This window comes from Culex quinquefasciatus, chromosome 1 (genome assembly GCF_015732765.1).
Source record: "Culex quinquefasciatus strain JHB chromosome 1, VPISU_Cqui_1.0_pri_paternal, whole genome shotgun sequence".
NCBI lineage: Eukaryota > Metazoa > Arthropoda > Insecta > Diptera > Culicidae > Culex > Culex quinquefasciatus.
This window is the reverse complement of record NC_051861.1, coordinates 32,688,020-32,695,364: the sequence shown is the minus strand read 5'-3', so window position 1 is coordinate 32,695,364 and position 7,345 is coordinate 32,688,020.

The window sequence follows — 7,345 nt, the reverse complement described above, 5'->3', positions numbered from 1 at the left end:
GATGCAAAATCTTTTTTTTGATACAATTTTTGTTTTTGTCAGATCTTAGATTTTTTGAAAACTAATGATTGCAAAACAACTGAACTAGTGTAAAATGCATTTTAAAACACTTTTTTCATTTAAATGTGAAGATTATGGCTTGTTATTTAATTTTTTATATTTTTTTATTTTTTTGCCCCCTTGACCAGGGCCGAGGGACAAAAACTTTTTTAAATATTTGCATTGGCCTAAAAGGCTACGTATTAAGTTTTCGCAGAAAACTGGATTTCCTCCTGAATTCTAGAACAAAGAACTGGATGTTATAGGCTTTTCTGAAAGATCACGCGATTCTGAATAAAACTGCATCAAAAACGAAAATAATGCATAATAATGCATAATTTAAAAAGTCTAAAGTAAAAATAAGTAAAAAAAATCTTCTATGGCTTCGAATTTGACATGATACAGATAAAATACAGATTTATTTTTAAGAAAATACAGATCATCGTTGCGTGGCGCAACAGGCTTTGACAGGTTGCGCTCGTATTTTGATTTTTGTCTGCCTTCACAATAATGCTTGATATGGGGCGAAAACGCTTTTAAAATACTGCCAACATTAGGTGAGAATCATTAAAAAGAGAATCTGTACGATCCGATTATAAACACATGCACATACAAAAATCATGCGCGTATTTAATTTTTTCACGGCGTGTTTTCTGGGCAACCTTAAGTAGAAAAAATAGTCATCACTACTTTCAAAAGTGTCTTATAGGAAATTTTCTCAGCTTTCCAATGCTTCTAAGAGCGAAATGTTTCATCGGGAAATTTCTGAGATATCTCTATTTTAAGGTTTTTTCTTTTAAAATCCTTGATCATTTATTGGAAACTTTTAAATAACAGTCCAGGAAATTTGTCAAATAATGTGTTTCATGTGTATTTTACTGACCAAAATGTGCAAAATAAGACAAGAAACAACTTTGTAGAAGGTTGCAAACCGCTAAACATTTTGAAAATTAAGTTTTAACCGAATTTTTGAATATTTGGGATTTATTCAAATAATAAAATAATATAACCGTATTGAAATATTATTTTTACAAGAACAAATAGATTATTACATAATTGTTTTGTACAAAAAAAACGGTCTGCTCTGATTCAACTTGGAATTAGCTGATACAACCAAAATTTCTTCAGGTTTGAGATTGATATGGTATTACAAGATTTTTATGAATAAATATCATCTTTCCTTAATCAAACACTAACTAGTTGCATGGATACAAAACATATTTTATACTCGAAATTATACTGCAAATTACTGTTGTTAGCTTTAGGAGAAAAACTTTTCATTAGTATGAAATGATTGTTTCAGTTTTTTTTGTATTAAATGATCAAGGAATTAGCAATATTTTAGAAGTTTATAAGACTCTCATCTTCGATCTCATCTTAAAAAATATATATATGTCTTGATTTTTGTTCAAATAGTTTGGAAAGAAAGTTTCTGTTAGATTTTTTTTTGTTAAAATACTATATAATTTTTGTTCAAACAAAAATAAATGTTTGTGGCGGTGTTTCCAAAATTCTGAATTGGAAGACTCGCGTTTTATTGCTTCTTTTAAGTGCATTTTCTACAGAAAACATTTTATAAAATTTTATCTTTATTTTATACTCATGAAAATGTGACTTTTGAAGCTTGCTACAGTAATATGTAGTACATTTTCGATTCCAAATCATATTTGTATTTATGTTCCTGGTTAATGTTTGCTTAAGAAAATATCAAATTTATTCATTAAAATTCAATAATACCATTAACAATCACATACCTGCCAAAGTTTCGGTTGAACAAGCTAAATCAGAGTAGACACGTGATATTTGTACACAAAAAATATGTGATTATCAAATAATTCTTGTAAAAAATACATTTTTACAATGTTTTATGATTTTAATTTCTGAATAAATCCCATATATTCAAAAACTTAGACAAAACATAAACTTCAAAATGTTTAGCGGTTTGCAACCTTTTACAAAGTTGTTCCTTGTCTTACATGTGCAAACATTTTGATGAGTAAATGACTCATGAAACACATCATTTGATAAGTTTTCTGAACTATTAGTGTAAAGTTTCCAATAAATAATAAAGGAATTTAAAACCAGAAAACATAAAATAGAGATATCTCAGAAATTTTCCGATGAAACATTTCGCTCTTAGAAGCATTGGAAAGCTGAGAAAAATTCCTTTAAGACTCATTTGAAAGTGGCGATGACTATTTTTTCCTGATAACGTTGTTCTAGAAAACACGCCGTGTTTTTGTTTACATAAAGTTTCCAAGATATTGCGATAAAAAAATAAGGGCAAGTTAGGTGACACCGAATGAATTTGTTTTGCTCAATTAAAGCTGTAGGGGCTATAATGAGTGGTTACGTTAATTCGAATTTCGCTACTTCGATTGTCCGCTAAATCCCCCCCGCTTTCGATTGCAAATTTGATTTTGCACCTAAAAATCAATTTAATTTTTTTACTATATCAGAAAAAAAACTTTTTTTCAAATCAACGTTTCGGTACCAGATTTTGCACCAGCCTAAACTCTAGCAAAAAAATGTGTTTTTTTTAGTATCAAAAAATTAAAAAAATTAAAAAAAAAGTTTTTGGGATTCAACCTAAGTGATACAAAATCGAGATTTTTTTCCGAGTTTTTATTTTTTTTGTTTCCTGAACAGTCATTAACATAACCTACAATTGTTCCAAAGATGTCAATCAGAAAATACCTTCTCACAATACAAATTTTAGGATATCCACATGCCCATTTTTATAACCAGCCCGCAAAATTGTTTGGAGCATTTTATGGAAAAACTAATAAAGTCAAAAACAACTTGGGAACTGTGTCAACCTGTATTTATGCTACGGATTTATTTTCAAAACCTCGCTTCACAAGCGGAATATTGTTCCTGGAGCTTTTTTAGGACTCAGGGCCAAATATGAGCAAAATCGGTCATCATTATCCCGTTGATACTCAAAGGTGAAGCTTGTATGGAAAAAACGGGAAAATGTATGAAAAACCGTATTGTCTCACGGTTTTGTCTGCACTTTATCCATCCAAATAATTCCAAAAGATAGATGTTCATTGGAAATTCAATGATCTACTACTTTGTAGAACATACCAAAGCTGTAAAACTCGACCCTGAAAAGTTATCACACGGAGAAAAAAGAGTTCTCAAAATCGTGAACAAGGGTTCATAGTACGATTTCCAAAAACGTACCGTGGGATTTGAACACTTTGTTCGTGGTTTCCATTTTCATGAACGCTTGTTCACGGTTTTGGGATCTTGTTTTTCTCCGTGCAGCAATTTTAAAAAGTCATTTTTGCAAGAAAAATATGTTTTTCGCTAACTTGAGGCTCGGTCAAAAATTGGAAAAGATGCCTGAAATAACCCAAAAAACATTTATCCGCTTGTGGATCTGCTGCATTTTTCTGGGCACCCCAATGAAAAGCATCTAAACTCTTCTGATATAAATTTGTATGTTGAAAAAAAAAACTGTTTATGCAAAATGTCTTATTCGAGAGGAAGGAATTATAGAACAAAGTTCCATAAAAATAAAAAAAAAACAATGTAAAGAAAAGCTGTTAAAACATAAAAAATTGCTCAATTCGTTGCCGTCGTGCTAGAGCGTCCAATTTCCCGTCCCGGGAAAAAAATTCCCGGGAATTCCCGGGATTTCCCGGAAAAAAATATTTCCCGTTTCCCGGGAAATTTATAAATTTCCCGGGAATTCCCGAAATACATACGAAAGTATACATTTTCCTACCTTTTTGGCACCAAAGATTTGAAATTATACATAAAATAATAATAAGAGAACCTGATTTGATTTAATTTATTTCAATCTACTGTTAATATACTGATCAGCTTGCCTGTAAATTTCATGTCAAGGTTTAATTCAGATAATTTTTATTTCTGAAGCATTCACAACTAGGAATATTGTTTGCTTCCATGTTGAGCAACAAAAATTACGCTACTTTGTAATGAATATCAACTAATTTATTTTTTACAACCAATTTTAACGAATTATTTTGTATCATTTGAAAATAAGAAATTCACTTCTTCCGGCCAAGATCAAAATTGAGATTTGTTTAACATTTTTGTTTACCTTGAACAAATTTGATGAAATTAGAATTTATATAATTAAATTTTTCAAAAAGGATGTTCGAGAAAAAATTGTTTACTGTTTGTTATAAATTCTTGAAGCACGTGAGCTACCAAGAGCGTAAGATGGATAAAAATGAATAAAATATCTTTCAATTTCAACCACTTTTCAACCATGAAAATGATTTTAATATAATTAATTTATTAGGCCATATAATCATATAACTAAAATCATACCATAAATGGAACCATGAAAAATAATTTAAAAAAAAACTTCGTATCGTATGGAATTAACCCAAAGAATGCAACCATATTTGAAAAAAATCGCTACAAATATTTTAAAACTTTGAGTTGTGATTTCATGAAGTATTGAGTTGAATAGCGTATTTTTTTAGATTTTGAAGACAAATTCAATGATCAATTTATTCACGAGTTGAAAATACTTGGCCTGGAATAATTTATTTGCCAGGAAAAAATACTAAAAATACTATCTGAGCAATTCTCGCTGAAACCGTCCCACTAGATGCACATGTTCTCAAATCGTTACGGCAATGTTCTCATTCGATTCAGCGCACCAAAAAACCATTAAAACAACCTTCGAACCATTGAAAATGTCAGCCGTTAGCCACCTGTAAATAAAAACTTGTATTGAACTATGGATTTTTTCGAAAAAATGCCCTAATTTGGAGAAATGATATCTCCCAAAATACATTACCAAACATCAAAAAGTTATATATCGTTGGAAAGGTAATCGCGAGGCTTTTTATCGCACTTTGAAAAACATTTCAAAAAATATTTTTTCAAGGGTACTTTTAAGGGTTTTTGAGAAACTTACTCTTAATTTTCAATTTTGACCGTGTTCGCAACCACTTATCATTACGCAACCATTTTCATTCGAAAGATTGGAAGATTTTGCATAAAATCAACTTGAGAAAAGTAGTGTAATGAAATAGTTTTCGTATAGTTATTAACGGATGAAAGAAATTGGTTAAATTTCAGTTAAAAATAACCAAAGCTCGGACTTCCGAAATGAGCCTAATTTACAGTCAAAACAAAGCAGGATTGTATTTGAGCCGAATGTACAGTCATATGAGGCAAATCTGGACATATAGGATGAATAGGGACAGCTATTTCAACTATACTTTCACTCATCAGATCATATTTTTAAATTGTTTATGAAAAAACATACATAAACAAACAAGTTTCTAAATTTTATGCCATTAAGTACTCTGAAAACTAATGTCCTTACTTAGACTGTAGTCTCGATTCGCCACATATAACTGAAGTAATATTTTATGTACAGAATTTGTTTTGGGAAGGTCTGCTTTATTTGTATAACCTCAACCGTGCACAAAAAAGTGCAAAGTTGAAATCAATATTTTTTGATCAAGTTAAAATTGTATGGGGCTGTTGATACCATAAAAACAAGCAAAAAACTCGATTTTCGTCCAAATCGGACTAGGTCCTTTTATTTGACACCACCCCAAAGTTTCACTTTTCTGCAAACAATGTTAAAAACCTTCATTGACAAACTGCGATATCTCTGAAACCGCAAGCCGTACGTACAATGTCGAGTCAGAACTCACTAGAAAGTTTATTAGACGTGGAATTAATAAGTGTAGTCTGTTTTTCAATTAAAACTTTTTTCAATGTATTTATGTTGGACAAATGAAAATTCTAAATTTGGTTTTTATATAGAGAGTAATTGAAAATTAAAGTTAAATAAATCCCAATTTTTTTACATAGAATAGAGAAGAGCGGGGCAACGGTACGCACCTAGTAACAATCATTCTGTCACCGATGACCATAAAATATTTTTGATTCGTTGTATATACCAAATGGTACCCTTATCACTTGCTTTCAAAACGTAGTACTAGAATTCACCTCAAATTGCTTTTATGTCGAGAACCAGGCAATTACTCTAAAAAATAAGTGCGTAGCTTTGCCCCGTGTGTGGGGTAAAGGGATTTTTAACTTTTTTTTTGTTTTAATTTTAGTTAATTTTTCATTCAGTTTTCCATTGGGGGAAGTTTTTAATCTCAAATTAAAGTAAATTTATCGTAAATTGACATGTGTCAAATAAAAGGACCTAGTCCAATTTGGACGAAAATCGAGTTTTTTGCTTGTTTTTATGGTATCAACAGCCCCGTACAATTTTAACTTGATCAAAAAATATTGATTTCAACTTTGCACTTTTTTGTGCACGATTGAGGTTATACAAATAAAGCAGATCTTCCCAAAACAAATTCTGTACATAAAATATTACTTCAGTTAAATGTGGCGAATCGAGACTACAGTCTAAGTAAGGACATTAGTTTTCAGAGTACTTAATTGCATAAAATTTAGAAATTTGTTTGTTTATGTATGTTTTTACATAAACAATTTAAAAATATGATCTGATGAGTGAAAGTATAGTTGAAATAGCTGTCCCTATTCATCCTATATGTCCAGATTTGCCTCATATGACTGTACATTCGGCTCAAATACAATCCTGCTTTGTTTTGACTGTAAATTAGGCTCATTTCGGAAGTCCGAGCTTTGGTTATTTTTAACTGAAATTTAACCAATTTCTTTCATCCGTTAATAACTATACGAAAACTATTTCATTACACTACTTTTCTCAAGTTGATTTTATGCAAAATCTTCCAATCTTTCGAATGAAAATGGTTGCGTAATGATAAGTGGTTGCGAACACGGTCAAAATTCAAAATTAAGAGTAAGTTTCTCAAAAATCCTTAAAATTACCCTTGAAAAATATTTTTGAAATGTTTTTCAAAGTGCGATAAAAAGCCCTCGCGATTACCTTTCCAACGATATATAACTTTTGATGTTTGGTAATGTATTTTGGGAGATATCATTTCTCCAAATTAGGCATTTTTTCGAAAAAATCCATAGTTCAATACAAGTTTTTATTTACAGGTGGCTAACGGCTGACATTTTCAATGGTTCGAAGGTTGTTTAAATGGTTTTTTGGTGCGCTGAATCGAATGAGAACATTGCCGTAACGATTTGAGAACATGTGCATCTAGTGGGACGGTTTCAGCGAGAATTGCTCATCTTTTTTATTTGGTATGATTTGATAGACAGCATATAAAAATAGAAAATTTACATATTTTCTCAAAGTTGCATGATTTTTTACATTAAGGTGAAGCCGTTGATCATTTTCGAAGAAAATTAATCATTTTTTTTTTTTTTTGGGAGGGTGATCCAGCCGCACATCGTTGATGTCGAAACC